The sequence below is a fragment of the Harpegnathos saltator genome, unplaced genomic scaffold, assembly GCF_003227715.2.
Source record: "Harpegnathos saltator strain DR-91 unplaced genomic scaffold, Hsal_v8.6 scaffold235, whole genome shotgun sequence".
Taxonomy (NCBI): domain Eukaryota; kingdom Metazoa; phylum Arthropoda; class Insecta; order Hymenoptera; family Formicidae; genus Harpegnathos; species Harpegnathos saltator.
The window spans coordinates 410,001-422,500 of NW_020230023.1; the positions used below are offsets into that span (position 1 = coordinate 410,001).

At 56.2% G+C, this 12,500-nt stretch overlaps 1 protein-coding gene across 6 annotated transcripts in view; it reads left to right on the forward strand.

The window, feature by feature from the left end:
* Oatp74D (Organic anion transporting polypeptide 74D) overlaps nucleotides 1–12,500 on the forward strand; it is a 156,645-nt gene that overhangs the window by 57,662 nt on the left and 86,483 nt on the right. Inside the window, exon 1 of one of the 6 annotated variants that reach the window (XM_011154492.2) lies at nucleotides 5,051–5,356. The exons of 3 other annotated variants lie outside the window; for them this stretch is intronic. The gene's annotated coding sequence lies outside the window, so the exon portion shown is untranslated. Of the gene's footprint in view, nucleotides 1–5,050; nucleotides 5,357–6,561; nucleotides 7,437–11,223; nucleotides 12,090–12,500 lie in introns of those variants that run through there. 2 more of the 6 variants (XM_019845108.2, XM_025298699.1) reach the window with 2 other exon arrangements.

A 12,500-nucleotide genomic window follows, 5' to 3' on the forward strand; every position in this document is an offset into this window, starting at 1 on the left:
ACTGCTCTCATCTCGCTCTCGCAGCGCTGCGTATCGCGAATGTATCAATCTCATCGCGCCTCGCGTCGCCGAGCTGGGAAGGGCGGAGAGCCGCGCGGCGTCTTCCGCTTCTTCCTCTTCTTCTTCTTCTTCTCACGCGAGTGCGCCGCCGAAATCGGCGCGGCGGCTTCGTTCGCACCTCGCAGCGAGCGAGGCACTGTCCGGTTCTAATCCACCGTGTGTGCGTACGTATGCGTGTGCGCGCACGCCGTTGTTCGGTCAATAGAAGATCCCGTCGGCGATGTTCGCATAACGGTAACCAGCGGCGAGCGACGACTTCGTCGCGACGCTCGGCCCGGCCCGGCCCGGCCCGGCCCGGCGGAGTCCGCCGCGCGTATTCAATCGGCGCGGCGGCTTGTGCTTGCGTACGTGCGGACGATGATGCGCGTACACGGCGTGTTACGTCGACCCGTGTCGATGTAGTCGGCCGATACGCGCTTCGGACGTGTGTTTCAGGTACGTGCGTGCGTGTGGAGCGCGCGGCGACGCGCGCTGAATGCGAAACCGCCGCGCGCGCGCGCGCGGAACAGTTCGATGCGCGACGATTATGTGCGAATTTCTTGCCGCGACGTCGGCCATCGATCGCAAACGGTCGTCCGTCCGAACGATTCGTTCGTTCGGACGCGGCCGACTTCGTTTCCTGACGACGCCCGAGGAATTTAACGAGCTGTATTGCCCCGTGCGAAAGTTTCCCCCCCCCCCCCCAACGATGACGTCGATGAACTCGACGAAAATAAGACGAAGTCCGGGTCGGGGGACTTCTCGCTCTCTTCGTCGTCTTCTGCGGCGAGAGAGAGAGAGAGAGAGAGAGAGAGAGAGAGAGAGAAAGAGAGGGAAATGTGCGGGGGCTGGGAAAAACGCAGCGTCGATGAACGTTCGACAATTTCGTTGCATCGTCCCACAAATCTGCACAAATATCGAGTGGTCACGCTGAAACTACGCGTCGCAACGATCGAAGCGAGTATTTGAACATTAACATTCGATTGTCACTCAAACGGCCGTTGTAGAAGTCAACTGTCGCATCGTTACACCGGAATCGCGCGACGCTCAAAGTGCGTCGTATCGTGACGGTTGAGCGAATCGTTCCGAGGCAACGCTCAATTGACTCGAGTTCTCGCTCGAATCGTCGTATTCTTGCAAAAACGAAACTCGTCGCCGGCAGCGTCGCCCGTTCGGCAGAAATTCGCTCGTCCATTCTCGCCAACGAGCTGCGCGTGTAGGTAATAATTTCAGCGCAATTTCAGCGACGCGTCGCACGACTTTTTCTCGTCGCTGTCGACTGAGGGGCCGAGCGAGGGGGCGACGAAAATTGGAAATTCGCACGGCGTGCCTGTGTGTGTGTGTGTGTGTGTGTGTGTGAGAGAGAGAGAGAGAGAGAGAGAGAGAGAGAGAGAGAGCCGTTGCCCTCGCGAGTACGACAGATCCGCGAGGCTCGTCGAAGCGCGATTTCATTGAGAGCGACGCGTTGTCTCGAAGAGCCCCTTCCTCCTTCCCCTCCCACCCTCCCCGCTCCTCCCGACCCTCGGGCCTTTATAATGCGACGCATCTTTGAATTTGGGCGTGTCCGCTCTCGCGCGGCGAAGTTCCCGTGAAGTTCGTTCGGGCTTCACCTTCCACCCCACTCGATCGCCGACGACGTTTTTTCTCTCCTCTTTTTGTTCCGAATCTCTAGTTTTTTAGGGACCGCCGGAGATAAAGGGCCCTGACCGGGGGCATGCTGGCGGAGGAGACGCAGAAAAATAGAGACAGAAAGGGAGAGAGAAGGAGGGAGGGAGAGAGAAAGGGATGGGACAGCGAGAAAGAGTCTACCTTTGTTCGGCAAGTTAATTACCGCTCGCCCTTTTCGCGCTGCGGCTTCTATAATTAGTAACATAAATTGCATTTATAACGAGGAGTCGCGCGCAATCTCCGCGACGCGTCTCCCGCGTCGGCATTTAAATTTCGCGCTGCTCGCCCGTCCACATTCACCGAATGCGCTCGATAGCCCGGCGCGCTTTCGTTGTTGTCCGATGTATATCGCGGAGCAGGCGGAAAACGCCGAGATATGCGCGCCGCGACTTCCTCTCGGCGACTTTCTAACGTAGGCCTCGCGCCTCGCGGGATTATCAGGTCTGATCTCGCCGCTGCGAGTGTTCCGCTGCGATTCTTTCGCGAGAGGAGCGCTCGCTCGAGAAACCTTTCCTACGTCGAGCCACGAGGAACCTACGCGGCTGTCGAGAGAGAGAGAGAGAGAGAGAGAGAGAGAGAGAGAGAGAGAGAGAGGGAGAGAGAGAGACGGCATGTTTTTCGACGGCGAAGACGGAAATCGTTTTCGCATCCGTGGGCGACGCGAGGACGCGCTCTTGCGGTCTGCGCCGCGGGAAACGCGGCGCAAAGGACAATATCGCTGATTATACGCGGCGACGGCGGCGACGAAATTGAATTCCGCGCCGCGTCTCTATCGGAGGCGATCCGAGACCGTGGATCGTAGGAAGTCTCTCTCTCACTTCGTTTCCTTGTACTTTCTACGAGAGCGACTCTCGTCGTCGATTATTACCCTCTGGCCCGTACAACCGATTCCTTGTTTCTTTCTTCTTCTTTTCCCAAGAGCCAAGAGAGTTTATAAAGACCATCGAGAATTTTTTATAAGAAATTCCGCTTCTTTCACATCCGATCGTGTTTGCTTCGTGCGTTGACTCGACTGTCTTCTCCGAGTCACGTGACATTCCTCTCCTGAGAAATTTCATCTGAGAAATTAAGAACTTCTCGCACACGACGCAATGTAACGACCAACGAAGAACCGACTCGCTGATTCTTTCTTGGCTGTTCGCGCGCGCGCGCGCGCGCGCGCGAGCGCGAGAGAGCGCTCGAGGTTTTACCGAGCGACAAACGTATGGCGAGCCACTCACCAAAGTCCACAGACAGGATACGAAGGATTGAGCCTCGTTAGAGTCCCCAATCTCGCCGAATCGGAGTCGACTATTTTGGCGGTCGCCCGTGACGCTCGTCTCATTTTGGCCGGCCGGAGCGCTTTCCCACCGGTCGATGCCTTAGAGATGCCTTAATCTCGCGCGCGTCCGCGACCGACGCTCGAGATTAACGAAGGATTCATTAATTTCATCCTCGCTCGTTGGGAAAATTCGGATCGGGAAAGCCGCGCTCGCGCACAATATCGCGTCGAGACTCGGCAACCGCTCGGCTCTCCCCTCGACGAATCCCGCCGCTGTTGTCGTCGTCGTTGTCGTCGTCGTCGTCGTCGTCGTCGTCGTCGTCATCGTCATCGTCGTCGTCGTCGTCGTCGTCGTCGTAGTCGGCGAAAGAAGAGCAAGGGTGCGTGAAAAGAACGATGACGACGATCGAGGGGCTGAAGAAAGGAAGGGAGTTTGGCCGCGGTGTTGTTGTGCGCGGCCATGGCAGTCTGGCCAGTCGATTACGGTGCCGAAACGAGCGCCGGGGTATATCTCTCCAACCAGTTTCGGACAGTGTCTTCGCTCGTGGCTATAAAGAGAAGGACGGCGGCGCAAGCGGATTCGTGAGGGAAGAAGCATGCCTATGCGACGGAGAAAGCGAGAGCCGGAGGAGAACGGCCGCGATCGCGAGGAAGGGAAGGGTGCGCTCGCGCGCATCGCGCGACGGACGAGGATGGAGAGTGAAAAGAGCGGCGGAGGGAAGTACGATTATCCGCGAAGGAGAGAAGAGCGGCGAGGAGGGCGAGAGAGCGAGATGGGCCGAGCGGGAGAGAGGGAGGGAGGGAGAGAAAGCGCGACGAAGGGGGAGGCGGAGGGTGGACCGGAGGGATAGACCGAAGGAAGCGTGTCTGAGAAGACGAGGATGAGGGGGACGCGAGCGCGGAAGAGCTGTGGAATGAGGGAAATATCGAGGAAAATATGTTGAACGATAAAGAGGCAGATAAGCGAGGATGCGAGGAAGGAGAGAGAGAGAGAGAAAGAGAGAGAGAGAGAGAGAGAGAGAGAGAGAGAGGGATGAGTAAGATGCTGAGAAAAAATATGGTCGAGGGGAGGAGGACGGCGAGAGAAAGAGGGACAAAAAGAGACGGTTGTGTTCTCTTTCTCTCTCTCTCTCTCTCTCTCTCTCTCTCTCTCTCTCTCTCTTTCTCCCTCCCTCCTTCCCTCCCTCCCTCTGTCTCGCTTGCTCGCTTGCTCGCTCGCTCGTCCGTTTGCTCTTTCCTTCTATGAGTAAAATATGTACGAAAGAAAAGCTTAAGAAGAAGACTCGACTGACCGAGCTAGAAAATCCGCGACGACTAAGATTGGAGGCTGGGATGGAACGAAGAAGACACCAGAGGAACTTGACCAACGTTGCGGAGGGACGAGAACAGCGTTATGGCGAGGAAGATGAATACCATCAAGAAGAAGAAGAAGAAGAAGAAGAAGAAGAAGAAGAAGAGAGAGAAGAAGAAGCAGGAGGAGGAGGAGGAGGAGGAGGAAGAAGAGACGACGACGACGACGACGACAAAGATGACGTCGAGGAAGAAGACGAAGAAGAAGAAGAAGAAGAAGAAGAAGAAGAGCCAGCGAAGGCGGTCGCCGAGTTTGAGTTTCGGTTTCGTTCGTCTCGCGCCTGCTCCGCGCCGAACGGGAGCCGAGAGTGAACCTGTTCAGCAGCGAGACAGACGGAGAGAGAGTGGGAACGACAGAGATCGACAGCACGACCCGACAGCGAGTGCGTCAGCGGCGAGAACGATCGAGAGAGACAGCATCGCTCATGCGAGAGTCGGCTAGAACGAGACGGACGCAGCGAGAACGACAGAGAGAGAGAGAGAGAGAGAGAGAGAGAGAAAGAGTGAGAGAGGGAGAGAGAGAGGGGGAGAGAGAGAGAGAGAGAGAGAGAGAGAGAGAGAGAGAGAGAGAGAGAGAGAGAGAGAGAGAGAGAGAGAGAGAGAGAGAGAGAATGAGAGAGTGAGAAATTGAGTGAGGGGGGAGATAGGAGAGCGAGTTCGCGCTGGAAGGAGCGAGAGCGAGAGCGAGGGTGGGGGTGAGAGGGGGGGGGAGAGAGAGAGAGAGAGAAGAGCAGAGAGATCGACGCGGGAACGTGATAGAACGAGCGCGAGAGAGACGGAGGGAGATAGAGAGCGGGGTAGACCGAGAGGAAGAGAGGAGGAGAACAGACTTGAGGCGCTCTGCTCCCAATAACGACTCTCGCCCTCGGTCAGTCGCGCGCGAACCGCGGAGCCGCGAGCATCTCTCCGTCTCTCTTGTATCGCCGAGGGAGAGACTCCGGTGTTTCTCGCGCCGCTTCGCTTCGGTCTGCCAACCGCGCGCCCGATCTCCGGGCACGTGCAACAGGGAAGAGGAAGGCAGGAGAAGAAAAAGCGAGGGTGAGAATAAACGCAAGCCGATGGGAGTCGGGTTGGTTCGGGAAGGTGCACTTTGATGATCGTGCTGAGGAGCTCTCTCTGTCTCTCGGGGAAAAGGGTCGCGCAAAGTGGAGCGAGAAGCGAAATTCGCGGCAATTCCCTCCGTCGTTCCGCGCGAACAGGAGCCGTGGAGAGACGCGGTGAAAATAGCGGTGGTGGGCCGCGAGGTCGCCCGGGGAAATAGCGCTCGCGAGTCGAAAGGACTGTCGGAGAAGAGCGACGTAGGTCAGTTAGTTACTTAGTCAATCAGTCAGTCGGTCGGTCGGTCGGTCGGTCGGTTGGCCGGTCGGTCGATCGGTCGATCAGGTCTCGCCGCGAGGTCGTCGCGGTGTGCCGATTCAGCTCGAGGAAGATCCGCACTCTTCGGTATCGGAGCAGCCGACGTGAGGCGAGTGGCGCACAGTGTCGTCCGCGTTGAGAACAGCGCCTGGGGGGTAAGTTGTATCCTTTTAACGCGGCGATCGAATCAGAGCGGTGGAAAAAGAGGAGGAGAGAACACTAGGGGAACATATCCATTCTATCGATCCGCGCTCCGCGGAAAAGTGAATCGTCGCGTTTCCTCCTGGCCGCCAAGGGATAACGCGCGAGATTCTCCGCGAGGTACAAATTCCCCGAGAGCTCGTGACTTCCACGTTAATGCCACGGGGAGCCGGCACCTGGGTCATAGGTCGACGCTCGCAGCTCGTGAGACTCGATTAGAGAGAGAGAGAGAGAGAGAGAGAGAGAGAGAGAGAGAGAGAGAGAGAGAGAGAGAAAGAGAGTGACATCAGATCTCCGAAATCCCGGTTGCGTCGAGAGTGAAAGAGAGAGAAAAAGGGAGGTAGAGAGAGGTAGAGAGAGAGAGAGAGAGAGAGAGAGAGAGAGAGAGAGAAGGATCATTTTCCGCGAGTCGTGGTCGGCCGCGGACTGTCAGTCGCCGTGATTCGCGACTCGGCGCGCGGGATTCATCGGCCGAACGAAGCGTCGATTCCCCGGAGGAGGCGACCCGACGATCTCGCCATGAAGCGTCAAGTGCCGCGCACCCTGTGATAAGAAGGCGGTCCGCGCGAAACGGAGAAGCTGGCATCGGCGTGGCGGCGGCGGTGGCGGCGACGGCGGCGGTGACGACGGCGGGCGACGAGGGCGGGTGACGACGGCGGCGGCGGCGGCGGCGGTGGCGGGTTAGCGGGCGGGAGGAGGAGGGACGGGAGGAGCGAAGGCGAAGAGGAGCACGGCGAGGGACGGAGGATCGATGGATCTGTAATGCGTGCAAAGTGCGATCGACGTGCGCGACGACGACGACGACGACGACACGGATACCCAGATATCGCAGATCGGGTCGCGGGCGGCGGTGGGTGGAGGCACGGAGAGGAGGCCGGGGATCGGGCGGAGAGGCGGAATAGGGGCGAATGAGTACTTTTCGAGGTTATCTCTCGGGGGGGAGCGCACGTCGGGACGGACTCTCGGCGATATTAACGACGACGACGGCGGCAGCGGGGCGACGACGTGATCTCGCCGAGCGCGCTGCGACACCGTAGAGAGACACCGCGGTTTCTTGCTGACCGAGTGAGAGAAGAAGGGCGAAAAGGGCCGAGAACGACGACGACGTCGAGACGAAGAGACACGAGCGCGTAAGGCGAGAGCGCGAGAACGCGCAGCGTGTGTGTTGTCGCCGAGGAAGCGGCAGCGCCGAGGACGCGCTGGTGTGGCTATTGCTATTTTCGAGCCCGCCAAATATCTCGCTTACGCGCTACAACCGCGACGAGGCTGTGTGCTTCTCTCGCTCCTCTTCAGTGTGCCATCCCGCTTCTCTCTCCCTGTCATTCTCTCCCTCGCTACCGAAACGGGTGTTCCCCTCTCGCGTTGATTCCCCTCGCCGAGGAAGCGCTAACGGCAGCAGTGTCGATTCTGCACCGACAACGACGACGACAACAACGACTACGACGACGACGACGACGACGACGACGACGACGACGACGACGACGACGACGACGACGAGACGACGAAGCCGCGCGGTTCAAGCAGCAGCAGCAGCAGCGACCGTCGTCGGACACGTGGACAGGTAGGAGCAATCATGAGAGTTGGATTAGGGTGGAAGGGACACTTCATTTTCTCTTTTTTCTTTCTTCCTTTCTTTCCCTCTTGCTGTCTTTTTCCGTGTCACCCTTCATTCCTACCCTTCAACCCCGTGCGTGCCACGACCGCGGTGGCACTCATGAGAGAGACTCGAAGACGGGGTTGGATGGCGGGCAGCGTGGGATGCGCGACGTGCCTGCGAGCGGCCGATCGCCCGGCGAGGCTCGAGCGTGAGAAACCGACGCGTCACCGCGCGGTTCCATCCGGGGTGAATCGCGCTGGTCATTCTTGGCGCTCCGTCGCGACGGAGCCGGGCCGCGTGCTCGATCCCGAAGAGACGCGCGCGTTCGCTGTAGGAAAAGAGACGTCTCCCCGACGACGGGGAAGGGGGGGGAGCAGATCCGTTTGAATTTTCACTCGCTGCATCACCGCGCGGCTTCGCGTCGTATTTCTGCGCGACCGCGTTGCGTCACCTGCGACTTCCGCCGAGAAGGATCTCTTCGCCCGCGACGCCTGTGACGCTTCTCGCGGGCGGAACGCCTCCTCGAGGAACTCTCGAGCGCGCTCGATCGCGCGGCGAATGTGTCGGAATTATCTTTACACGTGTCGCGCCTCGCGCGCGCGCGCGCGCGCGCTGCGAACTTGTTGCGAATCGGCGGAATTCGGCGGTGAAAAACCGCGCGTCGCGCATTCGCACGCTCTCGGCGAAACGGAGGCGACTGCGTGCGCGATCACGCTCTTCATTGATCATCGATATCGTCGTCGCGGTACAATGGCGCATTCGAGTGCAGCGTTTTCGATCATTCTGCCCGCCTCCGAAAATAACGCCAGTGGGTCACGGAACGTCCGCCGCGCGAGGATAATTCAACGGCGCCGCCGGCCGCCGCGCGCTTTTGTTGCCGGCCGTGTTTTCGTCGTGTTTGCGAGAAAAACTCGCGACGCGTGTCGAGAGGTGAATGGATAATCGCGCGCCGGCCAATAAATCAGCGCGCCAAACCGACACGGGCAAGGTTCGGTAAACAGCGAGGCATGCGATTAACGAGATATTGCGAGAGTCTATCGCGCGCGCTTCTTTTAATTACGACCGCGACCTTTCGCCCGTTGCAACCATCAGCTCCGTGTCTGTCGCGCAAAAACGGACTATCGCGGAGCTCTCTCCCCCCTCATCTCACCTTAGAACTCTGAACCGCGCTCGGGACTCGCGAGAGGACTGTCGGGTCTTCCCGCGCGACATCAGGTGATCCAGCTTTCGGTCGAGCGAGATAGATCTTATCGAGCTCTTTAATTCGACACTCGAGTCGTTTCTGTATCTCTTAGACCCGTGTCGATAACTGTTACTTGAAACTTGTCTCAAGTGAGGTACTCGTGCATTTGACTGTGCAGATAAATGCGAATCTTCCGGCTGAATAGAGGAGATGTTGTCACGCACGATGCGAGTGCGAAACATTCAGAGCCGTCTCTAAATGCGAACCGGATCACGCGAAACTATTGATACGTACCTTCGAGTCGCGGAGAGCTACTTTGAAGAAAAGCCGAGTCATCCGAAGAGATTTGAAAGAATCGATTCTGCTGCGGGACTGATCGCTTGCGATGTTAAAGCGCCCGAAATGCCGGAACGCGTTCACGAATTGAACGCGAGGCGCGAATGATGCGCGATGCGAGAAGGAGTGGCGAAAAGAATAATGGCGAGAGATGAGAGAGAGAGAGAGAGAGAGAGAGAGAACGCGCTTTTAAGCAGAATTAACGCTCAAACTAATAGTTTATTATAACATTAAACGGATGTAATCTGACGCAGACAAATGAGCAGACAAAATGATACAGTTGACACTGGTGTTAACCAGAAGCTCTCTCCGACGGAGAGTGAACTTTTCGAGATGCAAAAATTGCGAATACCGACGGGTAACGAAGATATACGTCTTACGACGCAAACGCAAAACGAGAAAGTGAGAATGTCTTAGCTCAACCGCAAACTTGAGATGTAAGAGTGAGTGCGACTAAGATGCAAACGGAGAATTTTTCTCTCCTTCAGTCAAACGTCTATCGAGATAGATTTTAAGAGCTTCTCGTTAGGCTCGAGGAGACTCACTTTGATTTTCTCATTTTTCACATTCAGTTCGAATTAAAAGGCGTGTACGAAAGTGGAGAATATCAGAGAATATCAGATGCTCCTCCTACAATTAATCCGAAAAATGAGAATGCGTGTACAAAACTGAATGTGAAAAATGAGAAAATCAAAGTGAGTCTCCTCGAGCCTAGCGAGAGTCCTTTTAAATCTATCTCGATAGACGTCGATTAGAGTCTGAAGTTAGAGACTGAAGGAGAGAAAAAGAAAGGAAAGATAAGTGATGCTATTGCGCTGCTATATTCGCTCGCGAAGCGCCGCACGTGCGTTCGATGTTTGTTTGTCTATTGATCGGGACAAATGAATACAGCGCGGTGCGTCGCCTGAGCGAACGATTATGTTCAGGTGACTCGCATGTGACAACGTTACCGAAAATGTTTCCGACGATTCAAGACAACGCCTTGCCGCATTATTAATCTCGAATCCCGTATATTAGATTCGATTTTCAACCAACGAATCGAAGACGCGGTATTTTCGCGCACATTTTTCCGTCTGGAGCCGCGCGCCTTCGCTTCTTTTCCCTCTTCTCCTCCCCCTCTCTCGCCGCATATTTTTCCGTCGCGCCTGGCTTAACGGGGTTCATCTCTCGGTTCATCGAGCTCGGCCCGTGGAGGACTTGGTATTTTTTTCCCGTGTGCGCAGCCAATGACGCATGGACCGGACGTCGCTTGCCGATCACGTCTCCGGCCGGGCTGAATTATTCGCGGGGCGATAAAATTCGAGACCGGGCGGGCGGGTCCGGGGACCTCCGAAAATTCTTGGGGACGTGAGCTGCCGCACTGACGAGCGGCGATTAGCGCGAACGGAGTCGCCGTCGTGCGCCCTCCTCGCCTCGTCTCTGATCGATTGGACAAATACGAGGCGAGGGCAGAGGCTACTCGTCGACGATGTCTTTGCGCGAGACCTCTCGTTACATTCGCAAAATACCACCGGCGAGTGAGAAGAGAGGAGTGTTTCGGCGAATACCCGACGAATGGACGAGATACAAAATGTCGGCAACTATCCCGGCATGCTCATCCGGGTGGGAGCGCTTGGGATGAAACTGACGATGGCAATTGTGCGACGATTGTGTTAAAATCCTACTCGCCTCGTTAACGTTCGAAATTCACGCTCGATATATTGGGTTGGCAACTAAGTGATCGCGGATTTGAAATAAGAATGAAAATTCAAAATTTTAAATTTGCTTTTTTAAATTTTTTTCAATGCATGTATGCGATACATCGAGCTTCTCTGCAATATCACGTGTTGTGCTATGACGATCTGAATCGATAATGGCCTCGATATGGGTCTCATCGACTTCAACTGGACGGCCAGATCGCAGAGCATTTTTCAATGAAAAATCACCAGAACGAAATCTGGCAAACCAATTTTGACACCGCCTTTCTTCCAAGGCTTCATTCCCATATACGGCACATAACTTCTTGTGTGCTTGCGATGCGTTCTTGCCTTTTCGGAAATAATACAATAAAATATGTCTGAAGTGCACGTCTTGCTCTTCCATTTTTAAATTGGGATAAAAACCAAACTAAAGAACTAATCGACATAATTTTTGTACCAAATGAAAGGTAGAAGTCCAAACAATAAGAAAAAAATATAGGTTAGATACTTTGAACACGTTAACGGAACAAAAGAAAGTGTAAAATCCATCTGTCGACAAAATCCGCAATCACTTGGTTGCCAACCCAATATTTATATCTCGCCCGTGGGAGATTCATTCGGGAGCTCTCCGCTTGAAATCCGCGGCGGGTTTAAATCGAAGCTGACGAGTCGTGTCAATACGCGAGTTACTACGCGGATGCCGTTAGGCCCCGCCGTAGATTCCACGTGTAAACGCAAAGGCAAAATAACCCGATGAATATTCAACCGCGCGCGCTGGTGGGCGCAGGCGGTAAATAAGTTCCGGAAACGTACCGAAAACCGGCCGAAAGCCGCCGCGCCGTGGGCCGCTCGGGAGGTCGCGGTATAAATTTTTCCAGCCCCCGCGCGGTCCCCCCGACGCGTATAAATCGCGTCGCGCGACTTATCGCGCGCGGACTTGCAATTCGGCTCGCGGATCGGCGCGAGTCTCGCGGCGGCAGCGCTCGGCGGCGCGTCAAGTGAGGATCGTTGTGTGTCGAATTCGAAGGTGATTCCCGCGCTCGATTCTGCCCGGAGGGAGGGCTCGGCGTCGTCGGCACTCCCGAGTGCGGAATAGCGGCCTGGCAGCCCTTGGCCCTTGCCGAGTACGAAGCGAGTAGAGCACAGTTTACCGCGGACTCTTGTTATTTGAATCACGGTCGGTTACCTCCGCGCGCCGTAGACGACGAAGAGTGGCTAATGACGTTCTTCCACGAGCCTCGGCGAGCCGGTGAGCAGCGACAAAAAGTTGGCGTCGACTTCGTATAACTGGCACCTCCGTCGCGACGGGGAAACGAGAACTCACCTTCCAGCTGCCCCGTTCGGGCTGCGCGGTCTTCTTCGCCGCGGCGCGGCGAGCCGGAGGAAGAATTCGCGGAAATTCTCCCAAACGGTCGAAACGTAAGTTTGTTGTTTCTTTCTCGACTCTCTAGACTATCTTCCTGCCGTTCGATTTTCCCCCCGACATTCCCATCCTCGCGATCCATCCTTCCTTGCAGACCTGAACGAACCGCCCCGGCGTGTTCTCCCTCGGTATTTTCGAATCACGAAGGCAATTACAACGTAGAATCGAGAGAGAGCATGTCGAATAGATCGCGCAGACCGCTCGCGACGGGAAGCAATTACGGTTCGGCGAACGCGCGCGTGTTGCGGCTAAAAAGGCGACGACGGCGGATTTTTTGCCGCCGCCCGAATATCGGAAGCCGGGTGATTGATGGATATACACGTGGACACGCGTGCGCTAAGAATATAATCACTGCCACGCGGCCGAGTAATAAGTCGCATTACCACCACCACCACCACCACCACGCT